The following is a 21,608-nucleotide window of genomic DNA, read 5'->3' as shown; positions in this document are numbered from 1 at the left end:
TATATATATAACCTACTGGCGGTCGCCAGTAGGTAGTTATAGTTAGGACCTATTATCCACAGGAAATCCGCAACATTTAGAATAACTTTGGCGCCGGTTGATGAATCTTCGCGAAATTTTCAAAACTCATGGCCCGCTCCGGTCCGCTCCTATTCTGAAAGTCTTGGGGTGATTCGTAAAGCAGGGGCTGAGAAAAAAGGGGGGTCCCAAAACTTGTTATCCCCATGCAATTTTCCATAGGGACCTTGAGTCGCAGCTACAGCCGAACCGCTGAATGGAATTACACCAAATTTGGTAGAAAGGTAGACCTAGGTTCAGAGTCATGCCTTTTGCTTAAATGGCGTAAATCAGTTCAGTAGTTCCTGAGAAAATCAAAAGTAAAATCACATATATATCTGGGCGAAGCCTAACCACACATCTCATCGTGAGATCTGATTGGCTGTCAGCACTTCTCCAAGAAGTGTTGGCAGCCATCTTGGGACCAATATACATGATAGCACCTCATTAAAAAGCATTGCAGTTAATAGAAGGTTTTAAGACTTTCGGTACATTATAAATCATGTGTTGATTGTACCATACTCATTTTAGGAATTGTGGTATGTTCTAAGGTGATTTTACCATGTGAAAAAGCCTTCTGCTGTGATATCATGAATCATGTTTGAGAGAAAACTATTTTCACATGGTTGTCCCACAGAGGTTTTTAAGGTGATCTATAAGCTAAACTGAGAGTATATTTTCTATAAATTCACATTATCTTTCTCAGTCATGTGAGAATGAAGTCTGACATTCTCAGTAAAACATGTACATCCAACAAGGGCAGAGACTGTCAGTTGATTCCTTTGTGTTCTACTGCAGCTTCCCAGAGTGTTCCAAAGAACAACTAGAGCGCTAACAGTCCTACTTATGATAAACGTATGGCACACCTCACGCCATCTTGAATGGAATAAAGTGGTAACTCTTAAAGCCCTTACCAGCCGGAGGGGAGTAAAGGTTAAGAAAGTGTAGTGAAGGACCCATTAGCTAGTATAGTACATCACACTGGGATAAAGGCCCCCAAACAGCTAAGCGGTAACGATGTCGAGGTAAGTGTAGTGAAGGAACTCCCAGAAAGCTTCTCATACGTACCTGATATCAGTGGTGTAAAAAGGGATTGTGTTCCGTTTCCTAGAGGGGCTACTACCCCAAAGGAGATGACTATACTCTCTTGGAATCTTGCGGGCCTAGCTAACAAATTAAATTGTACGGAATGGGGTTGTTTAGTGGACCATATTGACATCTGCATATTCCAAGAAACGTGGGCCAGAGAGGAATACCCTAGAAAGGGGTTTGCCACTTTCTATGTACCAGCAAGATGGGGCGGGAAAGGCCGACCATCCGGAGGCCTTGCTATTTGGGTAGCCCTGAACTTGGGGTGTTCGGCAGAGATTGTAGTTACAAATTCCAATGATCTTCAATGTTTAGTTTTAAAATGGCCAAGTTCCTTCAAATTGGCAATTGTGAACGTCTACTCTCGCCCTGTACGGTTGGCATGTGAATCATCTACTATAGAGGAGCTATCCCACTTTCTAACTGAAATGGCCTGTGATTCTAACATTGTGGTAGCTGGTGACGTGAATTGCCATTTTTAGCCATTCACGGGAATGAATGAGGGTGCGCTTATGGACGAAGATGATTATTGGGCAATTCCATCTTGCCAATCAACGCCCCTCAAAATATGGTCCCCACTGGCAAATCAGATCTTGGCCCTGACCCTGAACAATTCCTTGAGAGCCTGCAATGGCCACAACCCGTCCAACACTCCTTCAAAGTGTACCTTTAATGAAAGGGGACAAGAGTCTCGTCTAGATTACATCATGGTTGAGACTAAGTTATGGTCTAAGGTCATCGACTTTAGGGTAATTCCTAGAGTTGAGAGTGACCACAATGCTCTCTGCCTGGAAATGGTACTACCAGGTCCTGTGGGCTCCCCATCATCGGAGTCGGATAACTTGGGTGAAGGACTGTTGCTTTCTAACAATAGACGAAGAGTATAATGGGCCAAAATGATAGATTCCCATGATGGAATAGCCAAACTCTACAATATAGTACTGCCCAGACTCCTACAGATTGAAAGTCTAATCATTGAGTACCCCAACAATGATTTTAATAGGAAATTAGGGGCTATTCATCGGGACTTGGTGCCTAGTCTAGCAGAGGTTACTAACCCTCTTATCCCTAGGCGGAGGAAATATAGAACCCCAGCCGCATCCTGGTATAATTCAACGTGCAGAAAGGCTAAGACAGAGTTACTCCTGGCGGTAAAATCTGGGAGTGACAGAGTGAGAATCAGAGAATTAAGATCACACTATAAAGGCGTTATGGTCGATGCTAAAAAGGAGTGGGACACGGAAAGGTGGACCAATCTAACTGCCGCCCTGGAATCCAGGGATGCACGAAGATTTTGGTCTTTAGTTAATATAGGAATAGGGGACTTGAAATCAGCTGTGGAACCCAACATTGAACCATCAGTGTGGAAAGCACACTTTAATGATTTGATTTGATTTGATTTGATTTTTAAATTTGTATAGCGCGCGAATGCCAAAAGGCGTCTTGGCCCTGAGATTCCCACTGACTCCTAAGTATGTAGTTAGGGCTGTTTAGCAAAAAGCCATGTTTTGACTCCCTTTCTGAAGGTTTTCAGAGATGGACTGTTTTTCAATTCCAGCGGTAGTTGGTTCCACATTTTTGCCGTATGCACTAGGAAGCTTCTGCCTCCCCAGTTTGTTCTTCTGTATCTGGGTACTTTTATGAGTTTCCTTTGTCCGGATCTCAGAAGTCTATTTGGCTCATACAGTTGTAGGTGTGTTTTTAGAGATTTTGATCCCGTTCCATTTATTGCTTTGTATGCCAAGCATAATGACTTAAATTCTATCCTACTTGCAATTGGGAGCCAATGCAAGCTCTTAAGTTTGTGGCTTACTCTTTCGAACTTTGGAATTTCCAATATCAGCCTCGCTGCTGCATTCTGCAGGCGTTGTAATTTAAGAAGAATTTTCCTCCTTGCTCCGACATATAGACCATTTCCATAATCCAATCTGGACAAGGCCAATGCCGTCACCACTGTTTTCCGAGAGTCATGCGGTATATAAGGTAGTATTTTTTTTATCATTTTCAGGATGTACCAGAGTGATGATGCTAGTTTGCTTGCTTGAGCGTCAAATGAGAGGTTAGTATCTAGCATTATTCCTAGGTTTTTTACCTTTTCCGACGAATCTGGGCATCTTCCCATATCTGTGGGCCACCATAAAGGTGACCATATGTTTGTGTCACCACCTAGTATCAATACTTCACTCTTATCGCCGTTTAATTTCAAGCAATTCATTTGCATCCATTGGCTGATTTTTGTCATGCAGCATTGGAATTTTGCTGCTGTGTCTTGTACCTCTTTGTTTATTGACACCACAATTTGGGTGTCGTCGGCGTAGGATATAGGGGTGAATCCCTCACCTCTTATTATTTGCGCGAGTGGGGCTACATATAAATTAAAAAGCGTGGGGCTCATCGATGATCCCTGCGGAACTCCACATGGCAAGCTGAACAGATTAGACTTTGCTTCTCCTGATTCAACTGAGAATGTTCTATTTTCCAGATATGAGGCTATAAGAGCACAGGTTGACTCATGAATATTTGCTGTTTTTAGCCGTGTTATGAGGATTTCGTGGCTAACCGTATCGAAGGCCGCCGATAGGTCAAGTAATATCAATGCGGCCTTCGATCCGTTATCCATTATTGTCCTGAGTTCTTCCACTGCTGTAATCAAGGCTGTCTCTGTTCCATGCTCCATGTTCCATACTTTAGGGGCCTTTACACGAACAAACAGAGTTTGGACATTGTCCTGCCTCTGGCAGCCATCTCCAGCGAGGACGAGGCCCTAGAATTTACTTTAAGTGAGGTGACCACTGCAGTCAACATACTTGCAGCAGGAAAGGCCCCGGGGCTCGACACACTCCCAGGTGATCTTTTTAGGCAGCAACCTGGGATATGGGGTCCCTATTTCCTTGTTTTGTTTAACGCCATACTGGGCGGTATGGAGATTCCCTGTACCTGGCTGGGAGCAGAGATAGTCCCGATTTTTAAGAAGGGCTCTCCTCTGCTTCCAGTCAACTACAGGCCTATCAGCCTTATTGACGTTTCACAAAAAATCTTTTCCCGATTTGTTCTGAACCACCTCCTGGAGTGGATGGAGGACCATGATATCCTGAGTCCCTTCCAGGCGGGGTTCAGAAAGAATATTTCAACCATGGACCAGATCTTCCAGTTGCTCCTTTTATACTGGAAAACTGTCAAGATGGAGGGAGGCAGCTTATATATGGTCTTTGTGGACCTTCGGTCCGCTTTTGACCTTGTACCACGGAGGAAACTGTGGGCTGCGCTCCGGGACTTGGGTGTCCCACTGCAAATTTTGAACATCCTAACGAGGCTCCATGACGAGAACTTTGCCCAGGTTAGGTGTGGGAGGAATGGTGCACTGCCCCCTAGGTTCCCGGTTAGAAGAGGGGTGAGACAGGGCTGTGTATTGGCCCCAATACTCTTCTGCCTATATGTTAATGACCTAATCCCGTCTCTGAACGAGGTGCCTAATAATGATGCTCCACTATTTGCGGGCAGGAGGGTACCTGCAATCATGTTTGCCGATGACACCCTCTTGCTCTCCAAGTCCCCTATGGGGATTCAACGGATATTGGACGGCTTTCGGGATTTCTGTAGTCTGCGAGGACTAGAGATTAATGACGACAAAACTAAATACATGATCTTTAATCCCACGGCATCCACACGTTCGACTCTGGAAAGGATAACTACCTTCACCTACCTTGGGGTTTTAGTACAAGAAAATATGTCATTGGGACCCCAAATTGCTAAATCCCAACTAAAACTTGCACAGCTGACGGGTGGTATACTCAAGGTGTTAAATACTTCATCATTGAAGCCAGTGAGCCCTGCCCTTGAGATATACAAAGTACAAGCAAGAGCAGCAGTCCTCTATGGCGGGGAGTTGTGGGGTCACACGAAGGTAACAGCAATTGCCAAAATTGAAACCAAATTTATGCGACAATTGCTGTCCCTTCCTCAAAGTACACCTACCCGACCCCTAAGGTTGGACTTGGGATTAAATCCAATTGAAGATGAATTAGGGATCAAACCCTTAAGGTTTTGGCACAGACTCTAGTAAACGCCTGAACTATCCAATTATAGGGAGGAACTAAAACAGTTACTTGCCTATAATAGGGTAAGGAAGATCTATTGTCTAGCATTCATAAAGCAGGAACTGACGAAAATTGGCCTTGAAGCCATGTGGGAAGACTCAGAAAAAGCATGCAGTGAGATCTCGCGAAAAAACCTTACTAGGATTTATAAGGAGCATAGATTTAGTTCCACTTTTTGTGCCGTAACATTGGGTTCACTAACCACTTCTTACCTTGAATTCAAAAATTGCTATGGCTTTGAAAACTTTATGGATATTGTATATCCAATCTTTGTCAGGAAACTCTACATTCAGTGGAGACTTGGCACTCTTCCGCTTAAAGTCTTCACTAGTAAGTGGTCAGCATCTCCGGACATGTCATGCCCGGGATGTACCTGTGGCGTGGAGGATGAACTCCATGTCTTTTTTTTCTGTCCTGCATATATGAATTCCAGGAGATTTTGGCTGGTACCACTGTGTAGTAACATGGGGTTCAAGCAATACCAACATGCTTATAGAATTCTAAAGTCAGACACAGCGGGCCCTACAGTATTTGCAATTTGCAAATATCTCTCAGCCATGTGGCTTAAGCGGTGCAAATTAGTTGATATCCAATGCTAACTTGTAGCAAATTGAATTTTATGGAACTAATGGATTTTGACTCAGATGGTTTTAAGCAATATTATGCAATGAGGTGTAATTTTTCTTTTTTGGTGTTAATTATGAATTTTGAAAAGGGTTGTTATATTGTTTATGTACCCTTTTATGACATTGTCGAAATAAAGGCTATTTGACTTGACTTGGTAACTCTTAAAACATTTAATTTAAAAAGGAACAAAATGAGGGGATTCATTTTAGAGAGTGTGTAGTAGAGAGTAGTAGAGAGTGAGTAATAGAGAGTAGTAGAGAGTGAGTAGCAGAGAGAGAGTAGTAAAGAGTAGTAGAGAGTGAGTAGTAGAGTGAGTAGTAGAGAGTAGTAGAGAGAGTAGTAGAGAGAGAGAGTAGTAGAGAGTGAGTAGTAGAGAGTGAGTAGTAGAGTGAGTAGTAGAGAGTAGTAGACAGTAGTAGAGAGAGAGTAGTAGAGAGTGAGTAGTAGAGAGTAGTAGCGAGTGAGTAGTAGAGAGTAGTAGAGAGTGAGTAGTAGAGAGAGAGTAGAAGATAGAGAGTAGTAGAGAGTGAGTAGTAGAGAGTAGTAGAGAGTGAGTAGTAGATAGTGAGTATTAGAGAGAGAGAGTAGTAGGGAGTTGTAGAGTAGTGGAGAGTGAGTAGTAGAGAGTGAGTAGTAGAGAGTAGTAGAGTAGTAGAGAGTAGTAGAGAGTAGGAGAGAGTGAGTAGTAGGGAGTAGTAGAGAGTGATTAGTAGAGAGCAAGTAGTAGAGAGCAAGTAGTAGAGAGTAGTAGAGAGTGAGTAGTAGAGAGAGTAGTAGAGAGTAGTAGAGTAGTAGAGAGTGAGTAGTAGAGAGTAGTAGCGAGTGAGTAGTAGAGAGTAGTAGAGAGTGAGTAGTAGAGAGAGAGTAGAAGATAGAGAGTAGTAGAGAGTGAGTAGTGGAGAGTAGTAGAGAGTGAGTAGTAGATAGTGAGTATTAGAGAGAGAGTAGTAGGGAGTTGTAGAGTAGTGGAGAGTGAGTAGTAGAGAGTGAGTAGTAGAGAGTAGTAGAGTAGTAGAGAGTAGTAGAGAGTAGGAGAGAGTGAGTAGTAGGGAGTAGTAGAGAGTGATTAGTAGAGAGCAAGTAGTAGAGAGCAAGTAGTAGAGAGTAGTAGAGAGTGAGTAGTAGAGAGAGTAGTAGAGAGTAGTAGAGTAGTGGAGAGTGAGTAGTAGAGAGTAGTAGAGAGCGAGTAGTAGAGAGTGAGTAGTAGAGAGTAGTAGAGAGTGAGTAGTAGAGAGAGTAGTAGAGAGCGAGTAGTAGAGAGTAGTACAGTGAGTAGTAGTGAGTAGTAGAGAGAGAGTAGTAGGGAGTGAGTAGTAGAGTAGTAGAGAGTGAGAAGTAGAGAGTAGTAGAGACTAGTAGAGTGAGTAGTAGAGAGTAGTAGAGAGAGTAGTAGAGAGTAGTAGAGTATTAGAGAGTGAGTAGTAGAGAGTGAGTAGTAGAGAGAGAAGTAGAGAGTAGTAGAGAGTGAGTAGTAGAGAGTGAGTAGTAGAGAGTGAGTAGTAGAGAGTAGTAGAAAGCGAGTAGTAGAGAGTGAGTAGTGAAGAGTGAGTAGTAGAGAGCGAATAGTAGAGAGTAGTAGAATGAGTAGTAGAGAGGGAATAGTAGAGAGAGTAGTAGTGAGTAGTAGACAGTGAATAGTAGAGTAGTAGAGAGCGAGTGGTAGAGAGTAGTAGAGAGTAGTAGAGTGAGTAGTAGAGTAGTAGCGAATGAGTAGTAGAGAGTGAGTAGTAGAAAGTAGTAGAGAGTAGTAGAGAGTAGTAGAGAGTGAGAAGTAGAAAGTAGTAGCGAGTGAATGGGGTTCATTTTGCCATAGAAATTATGATTAGTGCTAAAAAAGATAAATTAGGGCACATTTTGAGTGACTTCACAAATCCTTTTCTATTTCATTAAAAAATTCTGACATGCGGACTGAAACATGCACTTTCAATACCAGTAGCAGACTTCCCTGGTGAGCAGTAGCTTTACTACAGTGCTCTAGTAAGCAACTAGAGTGCTAACATTCCTAATTTATGGCAAATGTGTGACATATCTGAATGCCTTCTTGATGGAATCAAAGTAAAAAACCTGAAGGTATTTCCTACTGAGGAGACAGTTGTAAATGAGGAGATTAGGAAACTTCATAACAAATAAGTCTCCCAAGATGGCAACCAGAGACAAAAGAGCCCAAATGTAGCACAAATATCACCCAGATGTAGCCCAAGTATAGCGCAATGACAGAATGTTCCAGAGTGTTCTAAAGAACAACTAGAGCGCTTACTGTCTTACTTATGACATAAGTATGGCACACCTGAAGCCTTCTTGATTGGAATAAAGTGGTAACACTTAAAACATTTTGGTTGCAAAGGAACAAAATGAGGGGGTTCATTTTGCCATAGAAATTATGATTAGTGCGGCAGTAAGAAAAAGTTAGGGCACATTTTGACTTCTCAAATCCTCTTCTATTTCATTAAATGATTCTGATATGCAGCCAGAAACATGCACTTTGAATACCAGCAGCAGACATCCCTGGTGAGCAGTAGCTTTACTATAGTGATCTAATGAGCAACTAGAGTGCTACCATTCAGAATTTATAGCAAATGTGTGACACATCTGAATGCCTTCTTGATGGAACCAAAGTAAACAAGCATTGAAAATGCAATAGGTCTCGCCCTCGATTAAGTTAAAGCAATTCTGTTTGTAATTAGGTGGCTTTTTAGCTTTGCTTGTATTAGGGTTTTTCAAACTTCCATGTACATAACATGCATATGTATGCATATATGTATATGTATATGTATGCATGCATTTATATTTGTATTTATATAGATATGCAGATTAATATATATATGTATGTATATATATACGCATACATATATATAAATGCATATGCATATATATGCAAATATATATGTGCATATGTGTGCGTGTAGAGAGAGGTAGAGAGGTAGAGGTGTAGAGGTAGAGAGGTAGAGGTAGAGAGGTAGAGAGGTAGAGAATAATAGAGAAAGAGGTAGAGAGAGGTAGATAGTGAGTACTAGAGAGTAGAGAGTGAGTAGTAGAGAGCAGTAGAGAGTAGTAGAGAGAGTAGCAGAGAGCGAGTAGTAGAAAGTAGTAGAGTGAGTAGTAGAGAGTGAGTAGTGGAGAATGAGTAGTAGAGAGTGAGTATTAGAGAGTGAGTAGTAGAAAGCAGTAGAGAATAGTAGAGAGTGAGTAGTAGAGAGTAGTAGAGAGTGAGTAGTAGAGAGTAGTAGAGAGTGAGTTGTAGAGAGTAGTAGAGAGTGAGTAGCAGAGAGAGACTATTAGAGAGTAGTAGAGAGTGAGTAGTAGCTTGAGTAGTAGATAGTAGTAGAGAGAGAGTAGTAGAGAGTGAGTAGTAGCTTGAGTAGTAGATAGTAGTAGAGAGAGAGTAGTAGAGAGTGAGTAGTAGAGTTTGAGTAGTAGAGTGAGTAGTAGAGTGAGTTGCAGAGAGTGAGTAGTAGAGAGTAGTAGAGAGTAGTAGAGAGTGAGTAGTAGAGTAGTAATGAGTGAGTATAGAGAGTAGTAGAGAGTGAGTAGTAGAGAGTAGTAGAGAGTGAGTAGTAGAGAGAGAGTAGTAGAGTAGTAGAGAGTGAGTAGTAGAGAGTGAGTAGTAGAGAGTAGTGGAGTAGTAGAGAGTGAGTAGTATTGAGTAGTAGAGAGTGAGTAGTAGAGTGAGTAGAAGAGAGTGAGTAGTAGAGTGAGTACTAGAGAGCAGTAGATAGCGAGTAGTAGAGAGTAGTAGAGAGTGAGTATTAGAGAGAGAGTAGTAGAGAGAGAGTAGTAGGGAGTGAGTAGTAGAGAGTAGTAGAGTGAGTAGTAGAGAGAGTAGTAGAGAGAGAGTAGTAGAGAGCAAGTAGTAGAGAGAGTGTACTAAAGAGTGAGAAGTAGAGAAAGTATGAGAGAGTAGTAGAGGAGTAGAGAGTGAGTAGTAGAGAGTAGTTAAGAGAGAGTAGTAGAGAGTGAGCAGTAGAGAGTAGTAGAGAGTGAGTGGTAGAGAGTGAGTAGTAGAGAGTGAGTATTAGAGAGTAGTAGAGAGTGAGAAGTAGAGAGAGAGTAGTAGAGAGAGAGTAGTAGGGAGTGAGTAGTAGAGAGTAGTAGAGTGAGTAGTAGAGAGTGAGTAGTAGAGAGAGAGTAGTAGAGAGCAAGTAGTAGAGAGAGTGTAGTAAAGAGTGAGTAGTAGAGAGAAGTAGAGTGAGTAGTAGAGAGTGAGAAGTAGAGAAAGTAAGAGAGAGTAGTACAGTAGTAGAGAGTGAGTAGTAGAGAGTAGTTGAGAGCGAGTAGTAGAGACTGAGTAGTAGAGAGTGAGCAGTAGAGAGTAGTAAAGTGAGTAGTAGAGAATAGTAGAGAGTGAGTAGTAGAGAGAGTAGTAAAGAGTAGTAGAGTAGTAGAGAGTGAGTAGGAGAGTGTGAGTAGTAGAGAGTGAGTAGTAGAGAGAGTAGTAGAGAGTAGTAGATTAGTAGAGTTAGTATAGAGTGAGTAGTAGAGAGTAGTAGAGAGCGAGTAGTAGATAGTGAGTAGTGGAGAGTGAGTAGTAGAGGGTAGTAGAGAGTGAGTAGTAGAGAGTGAGTAGTAGAGAGTGAATAGTAGAGAGTGAATAGTAGAGAGTGAGTAGTAGAGAGAGAGTAGTAGAGAGTGAGTAGCAGAGAGTAGTAGAGTGAGAAGTAGAGAGTGAGTAATAGAGAGAGAGTAGTAGAGAGTAGTAGAGAGTGAGTAGTAGAGTAGTAGAGAGTGAGTGATAGAGAGTAGTAGAGAGTAGTAGAGTGAGTAGTAGAGAGTAGAAGAGAGTGAGTAGTAGAGAGTGAATAGTAGAGAGTAGTAGTAGAGAGTAGTAGAGAGAGAGTAGTAGAGAGTAGTAGAGAGTGAGTAGTAGAGAGTGAGTAGTAGAGAGTAGTAGCGAGTGAGTAGTAGAGAGTGAGTAGTAGAGAGTGAGTAGTAGAGTAGTAGAGAGTGAGTAGTAGAGAGAGAGCAGTAGATAGTAGAGGAGAGTGAGTAGTAGAGGAATAGAGATTGACTGGTAGAGAGAAGTAGAGAGTAGTAGAGTGAGTAGTAGAGAGTAGTAGAGAGTGAGTAATAGAGAGTGAGTGGTAGAGAGTAGTAGAGAGTAGTAGAGAGTAGTAGAGTAGTAGAGAGTGAGTAGTAGAGAGTGAGTAGTAGAGAGTAGTAGTGTAGTAGAGAGTGAGTAGTAGAGAGTGAGTAGTAGAGAGTATTAGAGAGAGAGAGTAGTAGAGAGCGAGTAGTAGAGAGTGAGTAGTGGAGAGTAGTAGAGAGCGAGTAGTAGTGAGTGAGTACAAGAGAGTGAGTACTAGAGAGTGAGTAGTAGAGAGTGAATAGTAGAGAGTGAAGAGTAGAGAGTGAATAATAGAGAGTGGACAGTAGAGAGAGAGTAGTAGAGAGTAGTAGAGTGAATAGTAGAGAGTGAATAGTAGAGAGTGAGTAGTAGAGAGTGAGTAGTAGAGAGTAGTAGAGTGAATAGTAGAGCGTGAATAACAGAGAGAGAGTAGTAGAGAGTAGTAGAGAGTGAGTAGTAGAGTAGTAGAGAGTGAGTGGTAGAGAGTAGTAGAGAGTATTATAGAGAGTAGTAGAGAGTGAGTAGTAGAGAGTGAGTAGTAGAGAGTGAATAGTAGAGAGTAGTAGTAGAGAGTAGTAGAGAGAGAGTAGTAGAGACTAGCAGAGAGTGAGTAGTAGAGAGTGAGTAGTAGAGAGTAGTAGCGAGTGAGTAGTAGAGTGAGTACTAGAGAGTGAGTAGTAGAGAGTAGTAGAGAGTGAGTAGTAGAGAGTAGTAGAGTAGTAGAGAGTGAGTAGTAGAGAGTAGTAGAGAGTGAGTAGTAGAGTAGTAGAGAGTGAGTGGTTGAGAGTAGTAGAGAGTAGTAGAGTGAGTAGTAGAGAGTAGTAGAGAGTGATTAGTAGAGAGTGAATAGTAGAGAGTAGTAGAGTGTGAGTAGTAGAGACTGAGTAGTAGAGAGTGAGTAGTAGACAGTGAGTGTGAGTAGTAGAGATTGAGTAGTAGAGAGTAGTAGAGTAGTAGAGAGTGAGTAGTAGAGAGTGAGTAGTAGAGAGTAGTAGAAAGTGAGTAATAGAGAGCGAGTAGTAGACAGTGAGTAGTGGAGAGTAGTAGAGAGCGAGTAGTAGAGAGTGAGTACCAGAGATGGAGTAGTAGAGAGTGAGTAGTAGAGAGTGAATAGTAGAGAGTGAATAGTAGAGAGTGAGTAGTAGAGAGTGAGTAGAAGAAAGTAGTAGAGTGAGTAGTAGAGAGTGAGTAATAGAGAGAGAGTAGTAGAGAGTGAGTTGTAGAGAGTGAGTGGTAGAGAGTAGTAGAGAGTAGTAGAGTGAGTAGTAGAGAGTAGTAGAGAGTGAGTAGTAGAGCGTGAATAGTAGAGAGTAGTAGTAGAGAGAGAGTAGTAGAGTGTAGTAGAGAGTGAGTAGTAGAGAGTGAGTAGTAGAGAGTAGTAGTGAGTGAGTAGTAGAGTGAGTAGTAGAGAGCAGTAGAGAGTGAGTAGTAGAGTAGTAGAGAGGGAGTAGTAGAGAGAGAGCAGTAGATAGTAGTAGAGAGTGAGTAGTAGAGTAGTTGAGAGTGAGTGGTAGAGAGTAGTAGAGTGAGTAGTAGAGAATAGTAAAGAATAAGTAGTAGAGAGAGTAGTAGAGAGTAGTAGAGTAGTAGAGAATGAGTAGTAGAGAGTGAGTAGTAGAGAGTACCTGAGTAGTAGAGAGTGAGAGAGTGAGTAGTGGAGAGCGAGTAGTCGAGAGCAAGTAGTAGAGAGTGAGTAGTGGAGAGTAGTAGCGAGCGAGTAGTAGTGAGTGAGTACTAGAGATTGAGTAGTAGAGAGTGAATAGTAGAGAGTGAATAGCAGAGAGTGAGTATTAGAGAGTAGTAGAGTGAGAAGTAGAGAGTGAGTAAAAGAGAGAGAGTAGTAGAGAGTAGTAGAGAGTGAGTAGTAAAGTAGTAGAACGTGAGTGCCAGAGAGTAGTAGAGAGTAGTATAGAGTGTAGTAGAGAGTGAGTAGTAGAGAGTGAATAGTAGAGAGTAGTAGTAGAGAGTAGTAGAGAGAGAGTAGTAGAGAGTAATAGAGAGTGAGTAGTAGAGAGTGAGTAGTAGAGAGTAGTAGCGAGTGAGTTGTAGAGTGAGGACTAGAGAGTGAGTAGTAGAGAGTAGTAGAGAGTGAGAAGTAGAGAGTGAGTAGTAGAGAGAGAGTAGTAGAGAGTGAGTAGTAGAGTAGTAGAGAGTGAGTGGTAGAGAGTAGTAGAGAGTATTAAAGTGAGTAGTAGAGATTAGTAGAGAGTGAGTAGTAGAGAGAGTAGTAAAGAGTAGTAGAGCAGTAGAGAGTGAGAAGGAGATTGTGAGTAGTAGAGAGTGGGTAATAGAGAGAGTAGTAGAGAGTAGTAGATTAGTAGAGTTAGTAGAGAGTGAGTAGTAGAGAGTAGTAGAGAGCGAGTAGTAGAGAGTGAGTAGTGGAGAGTGAGTAGTAGAGAGTAGTAGAGAGTGAGTAGTAGAGAGTGAATAGTAGAGAGTGAGTAGTAGAGAGTAGTAGAAAGTGAGTAATAGAGAGCGAGTAGTAGACAGTGAGTAGTGGAGAGTAGTAGAGAGCGAGTAGTAGAAAGTGAGTACCAGAGATGGAGTAGTAGAGAGTGAGTAGTAGAGAGTGAATAGTAGAGAGTGAATAGTAGAGAGTGAGTAGTAGAGAGTGAGTAGAAGAGAGTGAGTAATAGAGAGAGAGTAGTAGAGAGTGAGTTGTAGAGAGTGAGTGGTAGAGAGTAGTAGAGAGTAGTAGAGTGAGTAGTAGAGAGTAGTGGAGAGTGAGTAGTAGAGCGTGAATAATAGAGAGTAGTAGTAGAGAGAGAGTAGTAGAGTGTAGTAGAGAGTGAGTAGTAGAGAGTGAGTAGTAGAGAGTAGTAGTGAGTGAGTAGTAGAGTGAGTAGTAGAGAGCAGTAGAGAGTGAGTAGTAGAGTAGTAGAGAGTGAGTAGTAGAGAGAGAGCAGTAGATAGTAGTAGAGAGTGAGTAGTAGAGTAGTTGAGAGTGAGTAATAGAGAGTGAGTGGTAGAGAGTAGTAGAGTGAGTAGTAGAGAATAGTAAAGAATAAGTAGTAGATAGAGTAGTAGAGAGTAGTAGAGTAGTAGAGAATGAGTAGTAGAGAGTGAGTAGTAGAGAGTACCAGAGTATTAGAGAGTGAGAGAGTGAGTAGTGGAGAGCGAGTAGTCGAGAGCAAGTAGTAGAGAGTGAGTAGTGGAGAGTAGGAGCGAGTGAGTAGTAGTGAGTGAGTACTAGAGAGTGAGTAGTAGAGAGTGAATAGTAGAGAGTGAATAGCAGAGAGTGAGTAGTAGAGAGTAGTAGAGTGAGAAGTAGAGAGTGAGTAATAGAGAGAGAGTAGTAGAGAGTGAGTAGTAGAGTAGTAGAACGTGAGTGCCAGAGAGTAGTAGAGAGTAGTGTAGAGAGTAGTAGAGAGTGAGTAGTAGAGAGTGAATAGTAGAGAGTAGTAGTAGAGAGTAGTAGAGAGAGAGTAGTAGAGAGTGAGTAGTAGAGAGTGAGTAGTAGAGAGTAGTAGCGAGTGAGTAGTAGAGTGAGTACTAGAGAGTGAGTAGTAGAGAGTAGTAGAGAGTGAGTAGTAGAGAGTGAGTAGTAGAGAGAGAGTAGTAGAGAGTGAGTAGTAGAGTAGTAGAGAGTGAGTGGTAGAGAGTAGTAGAGAGTAGTAAAGTGAGTAGTAGAGATTAGTAGAGAGTGAGTAGTAGAGAGAGTATTAAAGAGTAGTAGAGTAGTAGAGAGTGAGAAGGAGATTGTGAGTAGTAGAGAGTGGGTAGTAGAGAGAGTAGTAGAGAGTAGTAGATTAGTAGAGTTAGTAGAGAGTGAGTAGTAGAGAGTAGTAGAGAGCGAGTAGTAGAGAGTGAGTAGTGGAGAGTGAGTAGTAGAGAGTAGTAGAGAGTGAGTAGTAGAGAGTGAGTAGTAGAGAGTGAATAGTAGAGAGTAAATAGTAGAGAGTGAGTAGTAGAGAGAGAGTAATAGAGAGTGAGTAGCAGAGAGTAGTAGAGTGAGAAGTAGAGAGTGAGTAATAGAGAGAGAGTAGTAGAGAGTAGTAGAGAGTGAGTAGTAGAGTAGTAGAGAGTGAGTGGTAGAGAGTAGTAGAGAGTAGTAGAGTGAGTAGTAGAGAGTAGAAGAGAGTGAGTAGTAGAGAGTGAATAATATAGAGTAGAAGTAGACAGTAGTAGAGAGAGAGTAGTAGAGAGTGAGTAGTAGAGAGTGAGTAGTAGAGAGTAGTAGCGAGTGAGTAGTAGAGAGTGAGTAGTAGAGAGTGAGTAGTAGAGAGTGAGTAGTAGAGAGAGAGCTGTAGATAGTAGAGGAGAGTGAGTAGTAGAGGAGTAGAGAGTGACTGGTAGAGAGTAGTAGAGAGTAGTAGAGTGAGTAGTAGAGAGAAGTAGAGAGTGAGTGGTAGAGAGTAGTAGAGAGTAGTAGAGTAGTAGAGAGTGAGTAAAAGAGAGTGAGTAGTAGAGAGTAGTAGAGTAGTAGAGAGTGAGTAGTAGAGAGTGAGTAGTAGAGAGTAGTAGACAGAGAGTAGTAAAGAGCGAGTAGTAGAGAGTGAGTAGTGGAGAGTAGTAGAGAGTGAGTAGTAGTGAGTGAGTACTAGAGAGTGAGTACTAGAGAGTGAGTAGTAGAGAGTGAATAGTAGAGAGTGAAGAGTAGAGAGTTAATAGTAGAGAGTGGGTAGTAGAGAGAGTAGTAGAGAGTAGTAGAGAGTGAGTAGTAGAGTAGTAGAGAGTGAGTGGTAGAGAGAAGTAGAGAGTAGTATAGAGCGTAGTAGAGAGTGAGTAGTAGAGAGTGAATAGTAGAGAGTAGCATTAGAGAGTAGTAGAGAGAGAGTAGTAGAGAGTAGTAGAGAGTGAGTAGTAGAGAGTGAGTAGTAGAGAGTAATAGCGAGTGAGTAGTAGAGTGAGTACTAGAGAGAGAGTGGTTGAGAGTAGTAGAGAGTAGTAGAATGAGAAGTAGAGAGTAGTAGAGAGTGATTAGTAGAGATTGAATAGTAGAGAGTAGTAGAGTGTGAGTAGTAGAGACTGAGTAGTAGAGAGTGAGTAGTAGAAAGTGAGTGTGAGTAATAGAGAGTGAGTAGTTGAGAGTAGTAGAGTAGTAGAGAGTGAGTAGAAGAGAGTGAGTAGTAGAGAGTAGTAGAAAGCGAGTAATAGAGAGCGAGTAGTAGACAGTGAGTAGTGGAGAGTAGTAGAGAGCGAGTAGTAGAGAGTTAGTACTAGAGATGGAGTAGTAGATAGTGAGTAGTAGAGAGTGAATAGTAGAGAGTGAATAGTAGAGAGTGAGTAGTAGAGAGTGAGTAGTAGAGAGTAGTAGAGTGAGTAGTAGAGAGTGAGTAATAGAGAGAGAGTAGTAGAGAGTGAGTAATAGAGAGAGAGTAGTAGAGAGTGAGTTGTAGAGAGTGAGTGGTTGAGAGTAGTAGAGAGTAGTAGAGAGTGAGTAGTAGAGCGTGAATAGTAGAGAGTAGTAGTAGAGAGAGAGTAGTAGAGTGTAGTAGAGAGTGAGTAGTAGAGAGTGAGTAGTAGAGAGTAGTAGTGAGTGAGTAGTAGAGTGAGTAGTAGAGAGTAGTAGAGAGTGAGTAGTAGAGCGTGAATAGTAGAGAGTAGTAGTAGAGAGAGAGTAGAAGAGTGTAGTAGAGAGTGAGTAGTAGAGAGTGAGTAGTAGAGAGTAGTAGTGAGTGAGTAGTAGAGTGAGTAGTAGAGAGCAGTAGAGAGTGAGTAGTAGAGTAGTAGAGAGTGAGTAGTAGAGAGAGAGCAGTAGATAGTAGTAGAGAGTGAGTAGTAGAGTAGTTCAGAGTGAGTGGTAGAGAGTAGTAGAGTGTAGTAGAGTGAGTAGTACAGAGTAGTAGAGAGTGAGTAGTTGAGAGTGAGTGGTAGAGAGTAGTAGAGAGTAGTAGAGTGAGTAGTAGAGAATAGTAAAGAATAAGTAGTAGAGTAGTAGAGAGTAGTAGAGTAGTAGAGAGTGAGTAGTAGAGAGTGAGTAGTAGAGAGTACCAGAGTAGTAGGGAGTGAGAGAGTAAGTAGTAGAGAATAGTAGAGAGCGAGTAGTCAAGAGCAAGTAGTAGAGAGTGAGTAGTGGAGAGTAGCAGCGAGCGAATAGTAGTGAGTGAGTACTAGAGAGTGAGTAGTAGAGAGTGAATAGTAGAGAGTGAATAGTAGAGAGTGAGTAGTAGAGAGTAGTAGAGTGAGCAGTAGAGAGTGAGTAATAGAGAGTGAGTAGTAGAGAGTAGTAGAGTGAGTAGTAGAGAGTGAGTAATAGAGAGAGAGTAGTAGAGAGTGAGTAGTAGAGTAGTAGAGAGTGAGTGGTAGAGAGTAGTAGAGAGTAGTAGAGTTAGTAGTAGAGAGTAGTAGAGAGTGAGTAGTAGAGCGTGAATAGTAGAGAGTAGTAGTAGAGAGAGAGTAGTAGAGTGTAGTAGAGAGTGAGTAGTAGAGAGTGAGTAGTAGAGAGTAGTAGTGAGTGAGTAGTAGAGTGAGTAGTAGAGAGCAGTAGAGAGTGAGTAGTAGAGTAGTAGAGTAGTAGAGAGTGAGTAGTAGAGAGAGAGCAGTAGATAGTAGTAGAGAGTGAGTAGTAGAGTAGTTGAGAGTGAGTGGTAGAGAGTTGTAGAGTGTAGTAGAGTGAGTAGTACAGAGTAGTAGAGAGTGAGTAGTAGAGAGTGAGTGGTAGAGAGTAGTAGAGTGAGTAGTAGAGAATAGTAAAGAATAAGTAGTAGAGAGAGTAGTAGAGAGTAGTAGAGTAGTAGAGAATGAGTAGTAGAGAGTGAGTAGTAGAGAGTACCAGAGTAGTAGAGAGTGAGAGAGTGAGTAGTGGAGAGCGAGTAGACGAGAGCAAGTAGTAGAGAGTGAGTATTTTAGAGTAGTAGCGAGCGAGTAGTAGTGAGTGAGTACTAGAGAGTGAGTAGTAGAGAGTGAATAGTAGAGAGTGAATAGCAGAGAGTGAGTAGTAGAGTAGTAGAGTGAGAAGTAGAGAGTGAGTAATAGAGAGAGAGTAGTAGAGAGTAGTAGAGAGTGAGTAGTAGAGTAGTAGAACGTGAGTGCCATAGAGTAGTAGAGAGTAGTATAGAGAGTAGTAGAGAGTGAGTAGTAGAGAGTGAATAGTAGAGAGTTGTAGTAGAGAGTAGTAGAGAGAGAGTAGTAGAGAGTGAGTAGTAGAGAGTGAGTAGTAGAGAGTAGTAGCGAGTGAGTAGTAGAGAGTGAGTAGTAGACAGAGAGTAGTATAGAGTGAGTAGTAGAGTAGTAGAGAGTGAGTGGTAGAGAGTAGTAGAGAGTAGTAAAGTGAGTAGTAGAGATTAGTAGAGAGTGAGTAGTAGAGAGAGTAGTAAAGAGTAGTAGAGTAGTAGAGAGTGAGAAGGAGAGTGTGAGTAGTAGAGAGTGAGTAGTAGAGAGTAGTAGATTAGTAGAGTTAGTAGAGAGTGAGTAGTAGAGAGTAGTAGAGAGAGAGTAGTAGAGAGTAGTAGATTAGTAGAGTTAGTAGAGAGTGAGTAGTAGAGAGTAGTAGAGAGCGAGTAGTAGAGAGTGAGTAGTGGAGAGTGAGTAGTAGAGAGTAGTAGAGAGTGAGTAATAGAGAGTGAGTAGTAGAGAGTGAATAGTAGAGAGTGAATAGTAGAGAGTGAATAGTAGAGAGAGAGTAGTAGAGAGTGAGTAGCAGAGAGTAGTAGAGTGAGAAGTAGAGAGTGAGTAATAGAGAGAGAGTAGTAGAGAGTAGTAGAGAGTGAGTAGTAGAGTAGTAGAGAGTGAGTGGTAGAGAGTAGTAGAGAGTAGTAGAGTGAGTAGTAGAGAGTAGAAGAGAGTGAGTAGTAAAGAGTGAATAGTATAGAGTAGTAGTAGAGAGTAGTAGAGAGAGAGTAGTAGAGAGTGAGTAGTAGAGAGTGAGTAGTAGAGAGTAGTAGCGAGTGAGTACTAGAGAGTGAGTAGTAGAGAGTGAGTAGTAGAGAGTGAGTAGTAGAGTCGTAGAGAGTGAGTAGTAGAGAGTGAATAGTAGAGAGTGAATAGTAGAGAGTGAGTAGTAGAGAGAGAGTAGTAGAGAGTGAGTAGCAGAGAGTAGTAGAGTGAGAAGTAGAGAGTGAGTAATAGAGAGAGAGTAGTAGAGAGTAGTAGAGAGTGAGTAGTAGAGTAGTATAGAGTGAGTGGTAGAGAGTAGTAGAGAGTAGTAGAGTGAGTAGTAGAGAGTAGAAGAGAGTGAGTAGTAAAGAGTGAATAGTAGAGAGTAGTAGTAGAGAGTAGTAGAGAGAGAGTAGTAGAGAGTGAGTAGTAGAGAGTGAGTAGTAGAGAGTAGTAGCGAGTGAGTACTAGAGAGTGAGTAGTAGAGAGTGAGTAGTAGAGAGTGAGTAGTAGAGTAGTAGAGAGTGAGTAGTAGAGAGAGAGGAGTAGATAGTAGAGGAGAGTGAGTAGTAGAGGAGTAGAGAGTGACTGGTAGAGAGTAGTAGAGAGTAGTAGAATGAGTAGTAGAGAGTAGTAGAGAGTGAGTGGTAGAGAGTAGTAGAGAGTAGTAGAGTAGTAGAGAGTGAGTAGTAGAGAGAGTAGTAAAGAGCGAGTAGTAGAGAGTGAGTAGTGGAGAGTAGTAGAGAGTGAGTTGTAGTGAGTGAGTACTAGAGAGTGAGTACTAGAGAGTGAGTAGTAGAGAGTGAATAGTAGAGAGTGAATAGTAGAGAGTGAATAGTAGAGAGTGGGTAGTAGAGAGAGAGTAGTAGAGAGTAGTAGAGAGTGAGTAGTAGAGTAGTAGAGAGTAAGTGTTAGAGAGTAGTAGAGAGAAGTAGAGTGAATAGTAGAGAGTGAATAACAGAGAGAGAGTAGTAGAGAGTAGTAGAGAGTGAGTAGTAGAGTAGTAGAGAGTGAGTGGTAGAGAGTAGTAGAGAGTAGTATAGAGAGTAGTCGAGAGTGAGTAGTAGAGAGTGAATAGTAGAGAGTAGTAGTAGAGAGTAGTAGAGAGAGAGTAGTAGAGAGTAGTAGAGAGTGAGTAGTAGAGAGTGAGTAGTAGAGAGTAGTAGTGAGTGAGTAGTAGAGTGAGTACTAGAGAGAGAGTGGTTGAGAGTAGTAGAGAGTAGTAGAATGAGTAGTAGAGAGTAGTAGAGAGTGATTAGTAGAGAGTGAATAGTAGAGAGTAGTAGAGTGTGAGTAGTAGAGACTGAGTAGTAGAGAGTGAGTAGTAGACAGTGAGTGTGAGTAGTAGAGAGTGAGTAGTTGAGAGTAGTAGAGTAGTAGAGAGTGAGTAGAAGAGAGTGAGTAGTAGAGAGTAGTAGAAAGCGAGTAATAGAGAGCGAGTAGTAGACAGTGAGTAGTGGAGAGTAGTAGAGAGCAAGTAGTAGATAGTGAGTACTAGATATGGAGTAGTAGAGAGTGAGTAGTAGAGAGTGAATAGTAGAGAGTGAATAGTAGAGAGTGAGTAGTAGAGAGTAGTAGAGTGAGTAGTAGAGAGTGAGTAACAGAGAGAGAGTAATAGAGAGTGAGTTGTAGAGAGTGAGTGGTAGAGAGTAGTAGAGTGAGTAGTAGAGAGTAGTGGAGAGTGAGTAGTAGAGCATGAATAGTAGAGAGTAGTAGTAGAGAGAGAGTAGTAGAGTGTAGTAGAGAGTGAGTAGTAGAGAGTGAGTAGTAGAGAGTAGTAGTGAGTGAGTAGTAGAGTGAGTAGTAGAGAGCAGTAGAGAGTGAGTAGTAGAGTAGTAGAGAGTGAGTAGTAGAGAGAGAGCAGTAGATAGTAGTAGAGAGTGAGTAGTAGAGTAGTTGAGAGTGAGGGGTAGAGAGTAGTAGAGTCTAGTAGAGTGAGTAGTACAGAGTAGTAGAGAGTGAGTAGTTGAGAGTGAGTGGTAGAGAGTAGTAGAGAGTAGTAGAGTGAGTAGTAGAGAATAGTAAAGAATAAGTAGTAGAGAGAGTAGTTGAGAGTAGTAGAGTAGTAGAGAGTGAGTAGTAGAGAGTGAGTAGTAGAGAGTACCAGAGTAGTAGAGAGTGAGAGAGTGAGTAGTAGAGAATAGTAGAGAGCGAGTAGTCGAGAGCAAGTAGTAGAGAGTGAGTAGTGGAGAGTAGCAGCGAGCGAGTAGTAGTGAGTGAGTTCTAGAGAGTGAGTAGTAGAGAGTGAATAGTAGAGAGTGAATAGTAGAGAGTGAGTAGTAGAGAGTAGTAGAGTGAGCAGTAGAGAGTGAGTAATAGAGAGAGAGTAGTAGAGAGTAGTAGAGAGTGAGTAGTAGAGTAGTAGAACGTGAGTGGCAGAGAGTAGTAGAGAGTAGTATAGAGAGTAGTAGAGAGTGAGTAGTAGAGAGTGAATAGTAGAGAGTAGTAGTAGAGAGTCGTAGAGAGAGAGTAGTAGAGAGTAGTAGAGAGTGAGTAGTAGAGAGTAGTAGCAAGTGAGTAGTAGAGTGAGTACTAGAGAGTGAGTAGTAGAGAGTAGTAGAGAGTGAGTAGTAGAGAGTAGCAGAGTAGTAGGGAGTGAGTAGTAGAGAGAGGGTAGTAGAGAGTAGTAGAGAGAGAGTAGTAGAGAGTAGTAGAGAGTAGTAGAGTGAGTAGTAGAGAGTAGTAGAGAGTGAGTAGTAGAGAGTGAATAGGAGTAGTAGAGTGTGAGTAGTAGAGACTAAGTTATAGAGAATGAGTAGTAGAGAGTGAGTATGAGTAGTAGAGAGTGAGCTGTAGAGAGTGAGTAGTAGAGAGTAGTAGAGTAGTAGAGAGTGAGTAGTAGAGAGTGAGTAGTAGAGAGTAGTAGAAAGCGAGTAATAGAGAGCGAGTAGTAGAGAGTGAGTAGCGGAGAGTAGTAG

Source organism: Triturus cristatus, chromosome 3_1 (assembly GCF_964204655.1).
Source record: "Triturus cristatus chromosome 3_1, aTriCri1.1, whole genome shotgun sequence".
In the NCBI taxonomy this organism is placed as follows: Eukaryota; Metazoa; Chordata; class Amphibia; order Caudata; family Salamandridae; genus Triturus; species Triturus cristatus.
Note: the sequence above shows the minus strand (reverse complement) of the source record.